General features: G+C 36.6%; 1 pseudogene; it reads right to left on the bottom strand.

Moving 5' to 3' along the window:
• Window positions 1–903: 903 nt before the first annotated feature.
• LOC121789137 lies at window positions 904–20,244 on the bottom strand (annotated as a pseudogene).
• Window positions 20,245–21,306: the final 1,062 nt, after the last annotated feature.

Genomic DNA, 21,306 nt, shown 5'->3' with positions numbered 1-21,306 from the left:
TAACGAGTTCATTTAACAAATAAATTTAAGTTTAGTTTGTATTATGCATTCTCCTGTCATTAGTATAGCTACATGTAAATATCAAATATGCACCGTGTATTTCCCAATATTAAAAATAAATTTAGCTTCCGACCTCTGAAGTTTCAAATTAGAGGCAACAAAAAAATATCAATTAGAGCCTAAATGTTGATTGTGATACTCTACCGTTAAAGTTCTTTATAAAGATTTTTTAAATATTTATAATGTAATGATCAAATATTACTAAGTTTGTAGTACTTTTTTGTTCTATATTTGATTTTTACAAATAACTTCAGTCACACTTGCATTACCTAATCATGTTGCTATTAATTTTGGTGTATATATATATTTTTTTCAAAACTTTTGATCTACTTTCCAATTTATGTTTTATGTTCTGTATATGGATTTGATGATGATTTTTTAAATATTCTAATATCATAAAGTATAATTATTCTCTAAATATCAAATCGTGTTATAATTAATTTAGGTGTTTGTATTTTTTTATTTGTTTAATCATATTTTTCTATTATACAAACTTTTACTACTATCTATATTTATTAGTAATATATTTCAAATTCATGCAATAATAAAGTAATGTTAAATTAGTTTTTGAAATTTTAATTTAGTCATGCATTGCACATAGTTGAAAAATAAGAGAGAAAAAAAATAATAGGAATGTAATGAGAATTTTTTAGAAATAAAAAATAATAATTTAATAGCCAGAAAAAAGTGAAAAAGTATACAGTATTTAACTTTAGTAATTGATTAGTGTGACTCGTAAATTATGTGCAATGCACAATCTCTGCTAGTAATTACAAAGTACTACTAAGATTACAAAAGTTTGCCCCAACAACTAATTTAAAAACATACAGAAACACTACTGTATAAAAACAAAATTTAAGCTGTACATTAGAAAATTAATTATTGAAATCAATATCTTTACATATGATTATTTTTGGTAGCTCGAGTAAAAAATCGCTAGGAATACTTATACTACCACCTTAACTCAACCATCAAAATTAACCGGGATGTTTTTCAGAGAGAAATGTAATTCGTATAAAATAAACCAACTGGAAATTCACAACTTTTGGATCTCCTCAAGCATCATTCTCGCATTCAAAATGCAGCAAAAAATTTCCGAAAACCACAGCTATACACATCCGAAATCTATGATTAGACGAAAAATATATAATCTGAGAAAATAAAAACTCCACTTGATTTTACGTAAGAGGAAAACCTTATTTCAGTTTGAGACATCAGCACATGAATGTAGTTGGGGGTTATCAAGAACCCTCTTGGGCTTCCATTCCGTTTCTTCCCGAGGCTGCCTTAATGCAATAAAATGAAGAGCATCGCTGTTTGATTGGTAAATATGACAGCCCCATGGATAAGAGTCGGGAGCTGACCATATCTTCTGCTCTTCCAATGACGTCTCTTCACAAAGAGATTCAGCTACACAGTAGACATAGTCGAGTTCTGGCTCTGCAAAATATGGCACAGCAACACATCCTAGAGAGACATACCCCTCAGGAGCACGTGGATGCCAAATCGATACAGGATTTTTGTAGTCGTCAATACAGTTTCTCCATACCTGCAAGGGGTTTTAATGTGAAGATCAACATTTCATTTTCAATTTTAATTCCACTTAGCATACAACTAACGTAAAAACTATCATATAATTAAATATTACTAGTAAACTTGGTTCAAACTTATTATTATCATGATTATAATTACAATTATTATGTTATTATCTCATATTATTATTATTATTAGGTTATATAGCCAGCCTATATGGTAACAAGAAATAGTTTACTAATGGAAGAAGCAGATTTTACTCAACTAAATCTTAAATTTGACGTAATTTCACCATACAGAAAAAGATTGTGACCTTCAAAAAGACTTCAAAAAATCGCATGATAAAAAAAATAAACAAAACCACAAGTTCTCAAAAACAAAGTCTGGGTTATAATTACAAAGAGGGTTTAGGGTTGGGAAGAATTCAAATCCTTGGCCATCTCTAGTGAAGGTGGAAATTTGTTGAAATTCATAAAGGCTGACAGAAATCAAACATAACTTCAGCACCAAAGGATGTCTTACCAGATCATAACCAACTGGAGAGGCAAACAATTTATCACAATTGTTATATATTGCTGCAACATTCGGTGGATGGCAGCCAGGACGAGCTATATCACCAACCGATACATACCTGAAGGATAAACTGTGTTAAGCAAGGGGGATGGTAATAAATTAATAATGATTCGACTACCTTCACAAGAAAAGCTTTTCTAAACATTCCTTACAAGTATAACTATTATTACATCCAAAAAGTTTTGGTTCCAGTAAACCAATGCAGAAATCATTAAGAGCATGCCATGGATATTTTACAAGAGATTTTGTAAAAGAAGAAATGTATAAAATATTTTGCAACTCTATGAAAGATATTTTCATATAACAACCTTCTATTATATCCTTGCTGTCACAGAAATCTGAGTACTGAGATATCAAAACTTACCCATCAGGACAAACTGGCCGCCAGATACTACAAATTTTGTCACTGCCCAAGCTCTAAAAAATTGTGTAAAATTATTAGACAATAGAACTTGATTTACAAGTTATTCTACAAAATAGATAAGGATGATCTGATATTTAATAGCACTGACCTGCTTTCGGCAGAAAGTACACCGACCTTTCGGTTCTCGCTCGCTGCTCCAAATCCTTGAAAAGTTAACACTGTGTTCCACAAATTTCTGTTCACTGGAAGTGGAACCTAAAGAAGAAAGTCGTACTGATTTGATGATGGCTATATTCTGTTTATGATGTTCTCTTGCACCCACTTCTCTCCTACCAGAATATCCTTGTCTTTGGCTTGAGGGAACCTGCAGAAACAAGAAAACATTACACAACAATACGAGGGGCATCATGGTATATATTAGCTTGATAATCCAATAAGACCTCTTTTCATTGTTCTTATGTGCCATCCACATCTTACACGCCACTGAGCAGATTCTAACGGCTTGTGGCTCTCTGTCTTCTGAGAGCTGTTCAGTGCTACACTTTATCACTCGAACAAAGCTCTCACCTCTCCTGAAGGTTTTGAGATGGATAATCAAATGAGAAGGGCTAGGGTAGCCAGCTTTGGCCAATTCCAGTGCCATAACTTCTTCCCAAGGTGCATCCCAGATTATTTTGCAGGGCTTTTTATCCATCTCATCAGGGGCCACACACTTCACACACAAGATATTATGGAATTTCTAATGGTAAGTACTTTTATAATGAGGGTCAAAATTTGAATGACATAGGATCAAGCAATTTACCTGGAGAAGCATCACTCGCCTGTTTGTCACTAAAACAATCCGTTGATAGGGCACCACAAAGTAATCTTCATAACAATCTGACCATGCAAATTTAGATGGCTCTTTGAATATTTCGGTACATCCCAAATTCCGACTTGCTTCAGCAGGTAAAGTATCATCTGAAACAGAGCGTGCCAGGTTAGTGTGTTCAAATAATATGCAATACTGTTCGCAATAGGTTCATAATTCATCATAAAGAACTCAACTTTTCTAGTTAAAATCGTAATTCTATATACGTATTCAAGACCCGCTAGAATCTTGAAAAGTAGAGGGAACTACAATTATTGTTCATTGAATGCATCCATTATATCAGTATATAAAGAATCCAAAAGGTCAAGTTTAACACTGGAAAAAAATTGTGATATTATGAGCTAGAGTGGTTCTCCAGCTGAAGGCAATTGGCATTAATCGAATCAGATACCAAATCTAAGAGAGGTGTATAATACCTGACCAAGTGCCTCCCTCTCAGAGTATTCTCTTAGTATATTGTCAGAGTGAAATGCCCGTGGGTTTCGTATTCTCTGGAAGTTGTCTTGCTGTTTATAATTTCGAAACACCTGGAGCAACTTGCACCAATTCCATCGACAGTTAAAGAGAAAAAATCAAGTGCCCCACTCATTGGCTGTACAATAAATCCCAGGAAAGCTTGTCCAAGTCCATGGGCAAGGCCAAGAACACCATTTTGTCTGGCACTTTCTACAGGTTTCCTCACAACCCCTGACACCCCAAAAACTACACCTTGTGCAAGAGCTTCAGTTCCTTGAACAAATCCATCACCAACACCAGTAATCCTTCTTGACCACACCTTTGTCCAATACGCAAAGTCAAAGAAACATCCACATACTATTATTGAGATATACAGAATGTTTAATACCTGCTTCGAGCGAAGTTGGAGAAATTGCCCATCAGTTGACAGCTCTGCGAAACCTTTGCTTAGAGAAGCCAAAGTGGAACTTGTCATGCCAAGTACATCTACCGAGAAGATTAAATGCAATGGATTATGGATCAGATCTCTCCATAAGCGGTTCCCAATTGCAGAAACCACAGAACTCTTCCTAAGAAATCTGTCCTTGTGTGTTACTTTCCGCAGATGAACCTGACGTAGTTAATTACAGTTGATATGTAAAATACATGGATATATTATGTTATATGGATTCATATTATTTTAGCTTGAACTGAGAAATTAATTATTTTGAAACAAACTGATGTTGTATCCACATTCGCCTTAAAGGGAAACAATTTTTTTAAAAACGATCACAAATAAACAGGATTCAAGGAAGACAGAGGACAGCTGCATGAGTTTTGTTCTTCAATTGTGTCAGGATCTATAAGTTAATGCAACTGGAACTAGTTCATCACAAAACAAGCTCAAAGAGCTAAATCTAAGGGAAACCTAGTACTCTGGTATGGTTAGAGGATACATATTTAAATCGAAAAGACACACAACACAAACAACAACCTCAGACCTGAATTTTAAATGCATTCCCAACAGCTGAAAGAACAGGACCCCACACACCGAGAAGTCCATGAGGTCTTTGGGCTGGTGCAGTCTCCAAAGCAATCTTCAATCTTACCTCAGAAATGTCAATCAAGCTAAAACAAGGATAAGTACCCAATCACACATTTAGTAAAAGAATCCATTCTTACATTACTCAGAAGTAATAAACTTATATACTTTAAAGCATTATGCTTGCACTGTTGATATTGGAGATCTTTGGACATCCATATGGTTTACATAAAACAGCTAGGCTTAAAAGATAGTTGAACAACCTCTTTGTTCTCTCTCATTAAAAGATTCAACAGAATACCCTCAACAACTAAAACCCCATGCCATTCAAGAAAGTGGTCATCTTGAATAAGACGGAGGGAGTAAGAATAATATTGCCTAGGGGATCCTATTTTTCTCTTGTTTATAAATACAAACACCTTGGAGACCACCAATTGGTTAGATCAGTTCGATCATTTTCTAGTGTTTCTGTACCCTATTTTTCTTGTTAGTTAAGTAGAGGGCAGGTAGTAATATAAATTGATCAGGGTGAGGGTCGTATTATGTGACATTTTATGCTTGGGCAGGAAGCTGATGGAGCCTTCAATTCAAGTATTTTCATGCATCTCTCTCCTTTTATAAATATAAGCACCCTTGACTCTATCAAGCATACCTGAAGCAACTGAAGGTACCAAGTGGCAGAAAGTAGATGCAAAGGGCCAGATAGCAGCCTATAGAAATTTAATTTAATTAAATGTATAAATGATACTTACTCAACGCGTATTTCAGGATCAACTTGAGTGACACCCGAAGTTTGTGGAATACGATCTAGTTGGATATTGTTGAAGAAATCTACAAAAGCCCAAATAATTGGCTCATGGATATTAAGCCTCCAGATTTATCAATTACCTGTCAACAAATTAAAAAAAATGAGCAATAGTCTGCAGGAAAATTCATCTATATACTGAAATTATCTTCAAAGGCAATACCCGTATGTAAACATAAGGGTAGATCTGGAGACCATCAAGGCTTTCATTGCGTATAGTAATGGTCATTTTGAACACTGGATGCTGCACGTCAGGAGTCTGGTCAGGCGCAAGAAGTACTGGCATCACTGTCAGAGGAAGCTGGTTGTCTAACTGCATGTAACCAAGTATAAGCTTGAACCTGACAAGAGAGCAAGTAAATAATTTAAAACCAGTGATCACATCGCTATTCAAATATACAATTGGATCAGTGCGTCTGTTGAGTGTTTAGAAAGAAGTTTGTCAAAAGAATGAGGAAATACTGCATAAGCAGATTTTCCAACATCGAATATAAGTTATGAAGCTCAAACATCAAACATATATATAAGACTATAAGAGGAATGCTCATCTAAGTAGATGCGTACAAGAAGAATGCTCATCCAAGCCATAAAGACCAATGAGGCAAAAGGTAACAGCCAAGCAAAGTGATTATTTTATATCATGCCAGGTCAAGTTCTTCTGAAACAAAACTATTTTTAAAGTTAACAAAACCAAACAAGGTAATGTTAAACCTGCTTGTTGTTCCACCATCATAGCCAGTCGAATAGGATATGAAAAATTTCTCCATGTACAAGTAGGCAAGCTCTCTTGGTCTATGGTCCATGACGGAGACGCCGACAACACCCAACTCTAGTATAATCTCAAGTGGAGATCCTTGTTCTGTTGTCTTGGCATGGATATCAGTATTTCCCCAATTCCCCCCCAGCATTGGAGCTCCACTTCTTTCATGTGAATTTGTATAATGTCTGTTCATAAATCTAGCAACTTTAATATCTCCAATATTTGCAACATGGATAAAGAAACCACAGTTGTCATCAATAGAGGACGATCCAGCTTTATCCAGATCAACTTTGTAAACCCCAGTATGAATGCCGGTATAGAACTCAGCGTCAATATTTTTTTGGCCATAGGGATCCTCCCAAGAAAAGTTTACTGTTGACAGTGGCTGTAACTTAATCCAAGCATCATCACCAAAACCAGTTTGTCGAAATCTTATTATACTACCTTTCGTTCTGTTCTCAATCCTGTTCAGAAAAATAATGAGAACAGCAGAAAAAATAAAGAATTTAAGCATCCCGTAAACTAGTGTAAATTCAGAAATGGCCACATTGGTCAATGCCTTGGTTTCCGGGAGCTAATGGAGAAAGACTTGTCTAATCACTTAAGTTAAAACAGAGTTCTCATGATTTAAATCTATATAAGCAACTATAATCAGCCTCTTAATCACATTCCACTCCACTCTGCCAATGCAGAAAAAAAATACAGAAAGGTCACCGCAGGTTCCTAAAGGTGTTCATAGCACATGAGGAATTAGGACTGAGCAAAAAAAACGAAAACCGAATATCCGAACCGTATCAAACCGAAATTTTGAAATTCGGTTCGGTTTTTTCCGTTTTTCAGTTCGGTTTTAAAAATATAAAAATTTGATTTTTCAGTTCGGTTTGGTTCGGGCGAAAAAAACAGAAAAACCGAATTATATATATATTCTATTAATTTAATATATAATATGTATTCTATATATATTCTATTAATTTTATATTTTATATATATATAATACTCCTATATTATATACATATATTAATATATGTATGGTTTTTTCGGTTTTTGTTTTTTTCGAAATTAATTTTGGTTTTTTCGGTTTAGATCGGTTTTCGGTTTCGGTCCGGTTCGTTTGGGTTTTGAACTAAATTCGGTTTTTCGGTTTTATTTCGGTTTAGGCTAAAAACCAAACCGAAACCCGAATGCTCACCCCTATGAGGAATCATTAAAGCTGAACGGGATGCTCCAACTACTAATAAGGCATGGAGAACAACATAATGTAATCATGACAGAAGAACCTGCATAACTTTCTTGAAACATTTTGTGTGTATAGGTTCATGGATACATCCAACACATTTCATTCCCCAAAAAACAGCATTCTTGCAAGACAAGGGGTGTATAATATATGCTCATATTTGCTTCGCCCACCGCATGGAATAGGATCGGGAAAATTGTAAGGAATAGGGACTGGGCAGGTGGTTTCTGGATCAACCATACAAGGGTGCCAGCTATGAGGACTTGGAAGTCTCCTTTAATATCAGCATTTTCCTAAGGCTTCTTTCCTTTTTTAATAGTATATTCAATGTTTTCTTGTCCAAATAACTAGAAGTATTACTTGATAACGTTCATCTTGTTGGAATTATATAGGGTAATTTAGTATTAGTAGTACAATGTCTATTTTTGGTGGACGGAGGTAGTAAAAGGTGTATTATGAGTTTATGAACATACAGAATAATTATTCCCACTGTATGTTTCTCACATATGCTTAACTGGTATCAGGAACAATAAGATCTAGGAAATTCAAAATTAGGGTTCTAACAGTTAAAAGTTTTTTTGGGTAAAAAGGGAGGGGAGCCACCCATTCAGATTTAAGTACAACCAGTGGAAGCCACCCGGCCAGGGAGGTGCGCTCCACTGGAGTGACCTTTGCCTGAAGTCCAGCGGCCAAAAGCAGTGAGTGTGACTCTCCTGCATAATGGGGGGGGGGGGGGGGTTTCTGTCCAGAACCTGCTTTTCGTGTGCGTAAGGGCGCGTGAAGTTGCCGGGATTTGCTCCGTACGGTCTCGTTTGAATCATCTCGACGTCCACTATCAATCTCTGTATATGTTTGGGTCAATACCTGGTTGGTATTGTATACCAGCTTCCATTTGATGTTTATATCGTTTGATTGGTTGGTTGCATCTTGTCTTGGGCGAGTTGCTTTGTTTACCTGTTTAGTTGGGTCAGTATCAAATGGGTGTGATACTGTTTTGGTAAAGGTTCAGATTCTGTGTTTGGTAAAAGTTGGTTCTGTAAAGCTTTTTCTGGGGGGAAATTATGTGTGAGGAGGAGAAATATATTATGGTCCTTATGTGGTGCCCGTGATGCTAAGAATAGCGGAAACCAAACTTATGCTTTGAATTATTTGGACTCACATACTATACAAGTCAATCGACCATCATCATCACCTTCTGATGTGTCCAAACTTTCTTGTCACAAGAGGATGCTCCTTTGTTAACTCAAGTCACCATTTCAGCTGATGAGTATACAAAGTTCAAGAAATTTCAAGGTCTCAACTGACTTTTGTCGCTGTTGTTGAGTTGAAATCTAAAGAGGAAGAAGATATTGGAGAAGGGAATCGATCTTCCCATTTTGAAGGCAATAATTTGTCAATGCTGACGAATCCTAGTTTTGAGTTAATATTATTTTGATGCTTCTTCTGTGACAAGCTAGACATAATTATCTATGTTCTAGGTTGTTGGGGAGTGCTGGAGTTATATATGGTCATTGAGTATTAGATTTTAATAAACTTTCCTAGTTATCTTAGGATTCCTAGTTCTATTAGTATTAGGACTCTGGTATTATATATAGGTGCATTAAGTTGATGAATGAATATACAGAAAATTGGTCCCACAATGTATTTCTCACATATGATTAACACATCTCTTTTAGTACTGAGGAATGCACATTAAACTTTTAGAAGTCTATATGAAGATGTTAGCCATTGAAAAAGTAGAGGCCAGGATACCTAATAGGACCATTAGCTGATCCAAGGCGGAATACGATTATAAATCGAGAGCCCTCCTCATAGCCTCGAATTTCTGCTCGTACGAATATCCGTGTACCATTATGTTTCGTTAAGACCAGTGTGATAGTATCCTCCTTCACTATTTGAATAGGAAATGTCCAATCTGTATCGTGTAACCGTACCTATACAGTATGACCAAAATTAGTTAAAACAAAGCCAGTAAACATGAATTAAACATTTACTATATGAATATCCCACACCAACCGGATATTAAAAAACTGAGAAATGCATTTGAGGCTGATGTTGACATGGAGGAGGTTTACAAACATGCACAGGATTCATAATCTGATTAAGTACTGCCTGGTCTTTTAAGTTGTGAACTCAAGCTACTGCTTGCGAGATGTGATTAACTGCTTAAATGCAGCCATTAACATTTAATATTAGGACTACATAATTATGCATCATTCAGTACTATTGTCAAAAGAGCTAATCATACTTAAAAGCTGAGAACTGATGCACTGACCTGAATTAGATGAGGTCCTTGTGTTTTATTATGTACAAAGGAGACTCTGGCATCTGACACCCGCAAAGTCTTAGGTTCATCTTCACTGCTGAACTTCAAGAACATATTTTGACCAACTCTGTTCGTAAACGTCATAAACGGTCGAATGGAGATTACCTAAAAAAAGGCAGGCATAAGTTACACATAAAAGCAGGAATCATGTTAATGAAGAGATAAACCACCTTTGTTGGGACAGACTGGTACGGGGAAGGCTTTGTAGATACAAGAGTTGCATACACTTCCCGTCGGCATTATAAGCAATGTCCAGAGATCCATCCTAACAATAAACATCATGAACAAATCAGATAAACCTTATAAATCAAGGTGCAGAACTTTCACGCTGTTTACCATGTCCCCAAGTGGAGAAAGACCTTAACAGGTCCAAAATTCTCTTCTCCAGAGTGACCAATAGATGCAGACAGCCAAGAGATTTGAAGTTCAATGCAGATGCAGTGTAAACCTTCATGTATATCCTCCTCAGTAATCTCCCGAGAATGACCTCTTCGCTCTTTTTGGTGTGAAAAGACAGTGGATTCTTCTTCATTTTTCTAGCATTGACATCAACAAGCCTGAACTAAGTGCCGGGCATCTTGCAACTCCGAGCCAATATGGAGAATACACTTTAATAATGGTGGTGCAAAGGAAACTTCATTGGAATTATTCTGCTCAATAATAATTTGAACAATCCTGCACATGAAAAGTATATTGCACAAATTAGTTCTGGTCCATAGTAAATGAAAAGCATAAGATATAATAATAATTTCAAACCTTCCAGACACAGAGCTTCTCAAATTTATTGTCTTTGATGGTGAACTGTTAGGATGTGATACCCAAACGGCCTCCTAATAAAACAATGCAAGTTAACTACCCTTGAAATAGTCATATTTAGGAATATACGTTCTCCCAGGAAAGAGAAAGAAAAATGGAAAATTGATAGACTGACATGTAGTGGCAGCCATCCTTTCTGGGGAAGCAAAGAGAAGTACAAGGGATTTCTTATGTCAGCATCATACACCCTGACACTTTCCCTGGACCAGACACCCCTCTGTAGCAGGAAAGAAAATGACCACTTGCTTGCATCTCAAGAAGTGAATTTCAGCTGCAAGTGGGAGATAGTTAGCAATCGATACAGGAGGTTTAACAACAACAGTCCAATCCAGTATTGAATTAAACTGGGTATCCTTTGCAATTTCAGTGGCTTGGATGCTCAAGCAAAACCACAAACCATGCGAACTATTTGATGAACTTTCACTTATTTCGGTGCAACACAAGAGTTTTTCAGACTCCGTCAGATTGGAGACACAAACTTCTCGGATTTCACCTGATCTCTCCAAATCCTGTGACTGAGAAGATATATCCATGACAGAACTCCATGAATATTGGTTAGTAGCTTCTATTATTACAGGTTTCAGATACAACACAGATACGAGGCTGACTGATCAAGGCAAGGTAAGGGAATAGGAATAGTTTCTCCAGGTTTTAGAGACCCAATCATTATTTGCGACTTCAGACCCTCAGCTACGTGTCTCTTGTTCCTTGTCCACCTCCTTTGCCTAGCGCGATTCACATATTCTGGTGAACTGTATGAAACTGGCCACTTCAAACTTTCATAATCTGGAGCATATACCCATCCATCAACTGTGTTGGCAGATGTATTATCAACATGCCATTCATCAATCCATTCCAATCCTGAAGGCAAGTCGACTCTGGACAGTTCCTGCAACACGTATATAGTGACTAGTTAATCATTCACCATCCAGTCAATATAACCACTTTCTTAGACAAGAAACTCACTACCATAACAGGAATTTCTCCTCTTCCTACTAGATCACTCTCTCTCTCCTCTCTCTCTCAATACATGCCAATATCTACATCCGTACATTCAGAAACCCATGTTTATATACAAGTATAGTTAACTAATGTGTAAATTCACATATAGTGGCTTCAAGATAGGCAGTGAATTCGGAATCTGGAGTTAAATTCCAGATAACTTTAGGGAAAGATTGTGGCATGGACTATTCAGACCACGTCATAAAACACAACCATTAGCTTCCACAAAGTTGAGCGTATATTGAGTGTAGAAATGGGTGGGTCATTCACCCCCTAAAAAAGGCCTTATAAGAGGGGAGGGTTGTCCAAACTTATAGAAGTCAATGTGGGACAAGAAACAAGGGCCTTAACACCGAGCATGATACATAGTATTACCATGTGCTCTGTCATTTAAACAAATTGACTTGAAGATGAGATATAATTCTACAATCTCATCTATATTTAATAGTACAAAAAACATTTTCTGCTTATTATTTACCTCCTCAAAGTTGGAACATGCAAACCAACCATTAGTAGTGCTGTAATTCTGAGATTCAAACAGTTCCTCAGTTGCCAATTTACTCCCGTCATACTGAGCCATCTTCCTCTCACCACTTTCTGACTTTGTATCTGCGTTTGTAGCCCTGAGCTTGAGGCATAAATCCAGAGTAAATTCGGTATTATTACGAACTGATACCAGAGATCTAATGCTGACATATCTGTTTCCATCACATACACAGACTTCACTTGCAACCAGATTATTTCCTAGTTTCCAACATGCAACAGGCGAACCATAATTTAACCTCATTGTCGTCCATGGTCCCTCTGGGGATGTGCTAATCTGAATTGAACCAGATTTCCTGAATCCATTTATTGGTTTAGGACTTTCAGTTCCGAGTCTAGGTCGCAAGAACACAGCACATTTGATTCTACCAACTTTTCTGCTTCTGCCTTCCAGCTGCATAACAAAGGGATATCAGGTTAAAAATGTAGCTGACAGAGGAGCTCCCACTCAGTTCTATTTCTTGAACTCCACAGACACTCTTGAACGGAAAAACAAGGAGTGTCATCCATTTATGTCTACAAAAGAAAAGGAAGGGGATAAGGGAAGGGGAAGGGTCACCGAAGATTCTCTAGATGACAGCTCTAGCCAGAACTCATTCAGATCATTAATGGAATTCGAGTTGGCATGAGCCCTAGTCAACTCTTTCAAAGAACAGGAACATGATCCAACTGCTTCCTCTGCAACGCCAAATCAAAGTGAATAATCAGTTTAGAACAAGGTCTGTGAGAAACTCTACTTTGGAAATCTGAGCAAGGTTTCTCAACAAAAGAAAGGGGAAATCTGAAGGAAAATGTACATTTAATTGGTTTTTTTGGTTTAGCTCCACATATTCCAGGACAAGTAAACAAAAGTCAGAAAGAGTCAGAAATTCTTGATTTGACAAATCTATCCAGGAAATGATTGGATGCAGATAAAGCATCTATTGTTGTGGGAACTGTGCTTTATAAAAATATATTTCAACTGGTATAAGTTTGTGTATAATTAATATTTTCACTAGGAAAGATAACTAAAGATAAGCTTAATTTATCTCATGTGCATACAATGGTGTGTATAATGTTATAGATGAAGTGCCACTAAAACAATGTTCTCAACTTTGCAAATACACTTTTATTCTTTAATTGGTCATTGTTATGTCAACACATTGAGTCCATAGGAAACAAAAAATTACCTTTTCCAGTCTCAGTTACAGTAAATTCCAGCATGCAGCAGTCCTGTAAAACACATAAAGTAAGATGTGGCCACTAAGCTGATACTCATACTGCGAATAAGAACTGATAATCTCAAATAGCTATGTCCATGGCTAGCAAGATGCAATGCCAGAAGGAGTTGATATGTGAAATATAAACATAACGGTGGAGCCAGAAGAGATATACTAAAACATCAAAAAGGTTACTAGCGAATCACAAATGACACCAACAGTTTCAATAATCATTCAATCAAAACGGTCAAAAAGCTTTGCACAAGAGATTGCCTGGCCCACGTTCACGATTAGATTATAGTACCAACTGGCACATGGTACGGGCTCAACTCAATGATTAAAGCAGGTCAGTCAATTCACTGACTCATCAACAGAGATAAATAAATAGCTTTTTTAAGTATATCTGATAGTTACACTTATACAAAACCTGTGATAATTACACTTAGTGGCTTAGTCCATCTGAACTTGCAGGCTTTTTTGTTCGCACTTAATCATATGCACTCTCTTTCTTGAAACTAAACCCCAAAACTAGTTAATTTTGGCAGTTTGTAACATATTCCTATTGGTGGCTGACTAATCCAGCAAGATTTGCATTTTCAAGCATATTTATTTGCATGTAACATTTCAAGCATAATATTTTGCACTTTTTTTGCTTAATAATATGAACTCTTTTTTATTGGAACTAAACCACTTAAACTAAAATTCTGAACTTCATGTTTGCAATTTTTTATATAAAAATAGGACCTCTTTTATCTTGGAACTAAACCACCTGACCCAGTGGATTTGGCACTTGACAACATATTTCCATTGGCAGCTGAATCATCCAGCAAGATTTACATTTTTAGAATATTTCTTTTGCACTTAACACTCCTAACTTGTTATTTTGATGCACATTATGCTCCAAAGTTTGGACGGGATACATTAAGTACCCAAATGTGTTATTTCAAAGAAGAACTTGAGGAAACAAACTGACACAGATTAGACTTTCCTTTTTCAGAAGTTTTTTACTCAAACGCGATCCATATTATAATTTGAGTGAAAACTGCAGTAATTAAGAAAACTGGACAAGTAAAGAGGGAAACTATATATCAAGTCCATAAGCCTTGCCCTCCTTTCCAGCACTTCTCTCAGCCCTCACCAAAGTTACCCGGTGAAATTGGGGATGGATGGGCTGGAAGTAAAATATGGGAGGTATAGGGTTTCAGGTATGGCTATTATCCCTTTCAGTCTTTTTAAACAGAATTAGCTCTATTGGTACAGATCCGGGGATTATTCAAGATATGTTTGAGCAGCCAAATGCAGGAGATGAGAAAATGCAATATGAGCTGCTAAGGGGGTGTTTACTTCTCATAGTTAAGATAGATGATTGAGTATTTTATCCATGTTACATGAATTTCTCTAATCCCACCTTTTGAATGGGATATGAATCAAATAAAATTATCAAAATGATAGGAGTTACCGAGGGCTTTGGGATATCCCAAAATTCCAATCCATCTAAGTAAACAAGGGATTAGCCTATACCATTTTTTATCCAACTAGGCTGATCCGCTAAGTAAACACCCCCTAATACAATAAAGGCAATCCACTTCAAGAACTTATATGTATATGTGCATGTACTCAAAGATCCAAGTACATACGAGAAATATATTTAACAAATCCAAAAAATCAACTAAATGAAGTCGATATAGCATATGCGGGAGATATACCAGCTTAAGCATAATTTATCATTCAAGCAGTTTAGAAACGAACCACTGAATCAGTTTTGAAGAAGAATACTTCATTCCACTTCACGAATATAATGTCTGAAGATTCAGAACCTCTTGGCTCAATTCCACAAGTTCGCGCACTTTGTTGGTTTAGGTGTGATTGACTAAGTTGACTCTGATTTTTAAAAACATGGACAGCAACACTGAATTGATGTGAGGATAGACCCTCAAGCTTCAAGAGCTGCGCAATCAAATAAATAGACAGAAGCATCATGAGAAAGATCAATAACATATATGATCGTCTGATGTTGCATGGACATTGTAATTCATAAGAACTGAGACCCAAAGTTTTAAAAGCCTTTAAATCTCAACGCATGAATCATAAAAACATATAAATTATATTTAATGTATAATAAAACACATAAAAACATGCTCCTTTCATCCCATAAAAACATGCACAAACCTTTTGGGCACAAGTGTTAAGAAATTTAGTGTTGTCTGTACTGTTAGTGGAGAAAGGGTCATACTTTAGTGTTATTTGTATTGTGAGTGGAAGAAGGGGCCCACTTTAAAGGTATTGTTATGTAATGTGATAGCTTTGAAGGGGTATTAATGCAAAAAAGGGAAAAAAGGAAGAAATGGATGTTTTTATGGCACGACAAATAATGAATATAAGCATGTTTTTATGGGACAAAGGGAGTAGCAAATATATGAAAACACATAATTAGACAGAGAGAGATGTGAGAGGAGCGAGAGTACTGAATCAGAACGTGGGGTTTGCGTTCCAATTTATAGTCATTTTTCCTTTAATCCTTTTAATTAGAGCTATTTTTACACATGCCACTTGAAATTGATGCTTGGAGCCTAAAACGTGAAACCATTCGTTTTCAATCCACACAAAACCCAAAACGAATGCAAAAAGAAATTCATGTGGTTTTTTCGAGCCTTGTGCTCCTTACAAATGCTTTTTTAAACCATGTTAATAACTACACTTGAGGAAAATCCTCACATCAAATCACTGCCCCGAAAATTGTTAACCAGGATGACAACCAACTAGTACATAGAACTTGTATACGGTATCACTGCATGCTCAAGTCAATAACTAAATCTCATTAAGGCAGTGAAGACGTTGAACTCAAACAAACAGCATTTCCAAAAACATGCATCAGTTATCACCAAAATGTTGGTAGGGACCATCGTTTAGAACCACATTTCAAGAATGTATGTTTTTCAACCAGAGAAGGAAAATCCATGATCAGATGATAATCACAATTAAATGCACATGCTGATAGCATGTATATTAATTCATCGAGTGATCTGAGGGCCAATTAAGCAGTAAACTAGACTCGATCTTCCGTCATTAGAAAATTTGGAGTATCGTGTTAATTTTACATATCCAATCTACTTATCTTTAAGTACCCTCACCCCCCTACACACACATTGAAATTTAAGCAAAAATACGAAACTTTATACTGCAACATACGTCATCAGTAAATAAGAGTTCAGTGTTGCTCAGTCACACAAGTTAAAACTCGGCCATAAATTTTCCACACATAATCCACATAAAAATATTCATCTTCGCATGTCCATTTCAAGTCATCAGTAACACCACATGTATAAATCAGAAGAAAATCCAGACAGGAACGCACCTCAGCTTCAGCCACAATTATGGTTACCATGAGTCGGAGCTTCTTAAGAAGATCTCCTTTCAGATGAGAGTCCAGCATGTTCTTTGGAACAGGCAGTTTAAGGGCCTTCCTGTCTCCGGCTGGCATTTCAATTATATCAGGGAGTCCCCGGACTCCAGAGGCCCTGATAAAAATGTCCTTTCCAAGCTTATTCTGGGGTACAATGTAGTGATGTTTTCTTTGATGGACAGCAGTCATTGATCTGGTTTCACAAGAGGGAGAACTTGCTTCCTGTTAACAAATTTAAGACTTTCACCGGTAATGGTAATATTATTTGATAAGTCTCCCTCTCTGATGGACAGATTGCTCAGTACTCTACCAAGTTACAGAAATCCTATATCTAGCACTAATGGACATGGCAACAAAAAGAAACTAAATATCTAAAACAGGAGACGAAGAAATATACCTCCCATGACTCTTGGCCATGACTAAGATTGTTCCAGCTTGCATAGGCTTGTAAAATCATATTTGCATTTGAAACAGACACATTCAGGTTGAGATCTCTTGTCGAAGTGATTCGTAACTCCGAAGCCACACAGGAGCATTAGGGTTATATTGGTACCTATGAAAAGTGAAAACAACTGTTAATGATAACCCTGCCGCCCCCCAAAGAATAGATAAAGGTTAAAAAGAAATAGAACAATATTAGATAGACGAAGGATGTGCATGAGAGAATAAAGAGACTAGAGAGGCCATCACTATAGTTACCGCCATTACATCCAACAGCTTTATACGGCCACACTACAGTTGAATAATAGATAATAAAAAAAAGTAAGGGCAAATCGTTATCCACATCACTATGAAAGTCAAATGCATGACAAAATGTACATAATAACAATTTCTTACTTGCAAGAAATTACGAGAGTGAGTGATACTAAGTTCCTCTTTTAACATTTCCTTACCATATGAGGCAATATATTTATCTAGAGGACAAAGAAAAGGAAAACATGTATCTGGACATTGTAATGCCAAAGACAACTATGCACAGTTATTCCATCTGTATTAATTACTCTATGCTACATAATTCTACCACCAATTAGGGAAGGATGATGAAAGATTTAAACTAGTAAAAGCTTACCTCAATGATCCATCAACTGGTTCGACAAGAGGCTCCCATGAATCATATTTATCATTGAATGACCTTGCAGCTAAAGAGAATGTAACACTAGAATTCTGGCTATCGGGTCTCCCATGCAAGGTGAATCCTATGCCACTCAGAGAAATATTACAAAGTGGGACTATCTGCAGAGTGAAAACAATAGTTAGGATGGCAAGCAAAAACAAATATATAAATAAATAATCCGGCCCCATAGAAGGAATTTATCTCTCACACATATAGAGATCTAACATATGAAATTTTAGGAGCACAAATGAACAAGCACAGTTAAGTACAAATAGACAAGAATGAACACGTAAAGGCACAAGTCAAAGTGCATGTGAGAATGTCAGTAGACAAAAGAGTAGATGAAGACTAAACATGATTTAGGATTTCAACTCATATTCACAAACACAGATTTCAGTGAAGTATACAATTCAATAAGTATATATAAAAAATGTGAAAGCAAATCAACTTCAGCATTTAAGGAAGGCTTCAATGCCCACAGCATGATATTTTTTACTATTTAAGGGATTAAAGCTGCAAACGTACTCAGAACTCAAGCATAGTATAAGTCACGAACTTACCACACCACCATAGTCATCAAATAGTGCTGCAGAGAAAGTTCTTATTTCTGCATCGATCAAAGTATCATCTGAACCACTTGGTATGTCCGGACCACTGAGTTTTAAAGCTAACCTCTTAGGAGGTTTTTTTAATCCATTCCTCACAATGAAGGTTCCCAATTCATTTCCAACTGTCCATACACTAAATTGTGCTTCCATATACCTGGAGTCAGATGTGTCCCATATACTTGCATCCAAAAACTGATCTGTTGAGACCATATCAGCACGAATGCATCTTAATGATGTGAAATCTGATTGCTTGGGTTTGCCTTTACTAGCAACACATCCTAATGTAACAAAACCAGGTGGAGCCTGAGGCATCCAGAAAGATATATTATCCATTTTCCTTTGCTTTTTTATTTTGTCCAACAAGCTGAAAATCAGAAGGTGATTTATACAGGTCATAATCTTCTGAATCTTGGAGAACAATGCAAGTATTTGGTGGTTCATACCTGAAAAGAATTGAAAGAATAAGTATCACTTTGCACTATAATACAAAGTAGATAGACTTAGTAAGGTTTAGGAAAAGGTGAGTTAGTACCCTTGAACTGCAATATCACCAAAATATACCATTCCTTCTGAGACTACAGGACGCCAGATAGATAACTTTTTTCTTGATCCAGAACCTTGGTTCCACCATATTAACTGGAAGGAAGCAACTGCTTCAATCCTCCTCCTAGAATTTACAGTTGATGACCTTTCTGATTCAATAGTATTGTTACCCAAAGAGCTAGAAGCTTGATCAGAGCCTTTCACCTCTTGAGAAGAATTTCCCCGATAACCCAAGTAAAAATGACGTAATTCATACGCTCTATTCGTCAAACTCAAAGTGGCAGGATCAGCAGATAGAAATGCTCCAATAGAATTATCAACCCGCCAGAATGCCAAGTTTGGGCACCTATAGTCAAACCTCAAAAATCAAAAAGTGGTTACACGAACTGAGAAAAGAGCATAATTAAAGGGGTCGGTCATTCTAAAATTAGGATTCATTTCTTGTCGCAAATATTCACTTGTGGCATACCATATTTCAATGGATTGACGTAATTTTTCCACTGCGTGTACATTCCCACAATGATGGTGTTTTTCCAAAATAAAACTTTGTTGTTCAGCATCTTGAACTAGCCACCTCTTCGAGGGTATTGTTAAAAGATCATCAATGAGTGAGTGCAAAAGGCGGCACTATTTGTTACTTTTGAAATATTAAAGTACAGACTATGATCTAAGCTCAAAAGTGAGAGGTGTAAATCAGGCATTACTCATCAGCAAATTCAAGTACCCAAGAAAGCAAACAAAGAACACAAAAAGATATACCATACCCAGAGAATGACCCAACAACAATGCAATCTCTCAATCCACAAGGAGAAACTAAATACTCCGAAATACAGAAGACTGAAGAAACAGGAGGCTGTGCCCTTCCTGGAGAAGCCACACAACCCATTGCAACATAGCCTCTTGGGGCTTCAGGAAACCAAATTGAGCACACTGCTTCTCCCTTAGAGCAGCCTTCATCAACAGTCAATTCAGTAATACCTGAGCCTTCAGCCGGAAGGACGGGTGAAGGAGGCCAAATCAGCTTAAAAGATTTTGGCCTCTTAACATGTATTAAGCTAGTATTAACAGCAACGACACCTTTAGTTGGTGGCTTGTCACTGTCAAAGGAGGAATCAAGACTTAATGTTTTTGTATGGATTATAAAGGGTGAAAGTGAGGGGAATATAGAAGATTAGAAGTTGACTAACACCGGAGTCAAATAGTCGCCAAGCACAGCAAAACCAGATGGAGCCTGAGGTCTCCACAATGTATAAACTTGTTCACTGCAGGACCTGCATGATGCAAATTGGTAATTTGAAAGCTTAAGGAGAAACAAAATGAAATGTATACAAATAACACAGTTGATTTCTTTGTCAAATTCATACAATAAACTTACTTTTTATGGTTCCAATTTTGTCAATTCTGAACATAAAACAGTTGATTTCTTTGACGTGGTTCTTAAAAATGACAAGATATCCTCTTCAACAGCCAAAAACAATCTCAAGATGCTGAATGAGAAATTCATGAATATGTCTGAAACCACCAACTTTACGTTTGTTTTTCCAGAAGCATTAGTGAATTTTACAGATGCATCAAAAGGCTCCAAAATCTTCACTCCATTGCTCTCCAAGGTTAAACCAAGAATTTCTGCATTCATTTCTGTTGTATTTCCATTTGAAATAAGCCTGCACAAGCATTGTGATAGAGTAAAGGCCGGAAATCACATTGAGCACAGATGAGTCGTTAAACTGCTCATAAAAACAGTCGCACGCACGCACAACCTGTTTGATAAAAGACCACAACTAAACAATATCAGAACTGGGAAGAAACTCTCGACTTTATTGAATTGAAACGAAACGGAACAGGAATGAAGATAATAAAAAGAAATCTCTACAAGGAGGCCTGCGTCTAAATGCCCTAGGAACTGACTTTCCAAGATGCCTCGTCTATCCCAGATTCTCTCAATATTAGGTGAGTGAAGTGCTAAAATTCAGGAAACAAAACACATAATACTGAGTAACAGCAGCCGAGATTTTTATGCTATCCGCAACAACTTCAATCCACCGAATTCTCTGAGTTTGTTGGCCAAACAACCT

The sequence above is a fragment of the Salvia splendens genome, unplaced genomic scaffold, assembly GCF_004379255.2.
Source record: "Salvia splendens isolate huo1 unplaced genomic scaffold, SspV2 ctg151, whole genome shotgun sequence".
Lineage (NCBI taxonomy): Eukaryota > Viridiplantae > Streptophyta > Magnoliopsida > Lamiales > Lamiaceae > Salvia > Salvia splendens.
This window is presented reverse-complemented; position numbering and strand designations above follow the sequence as displayed.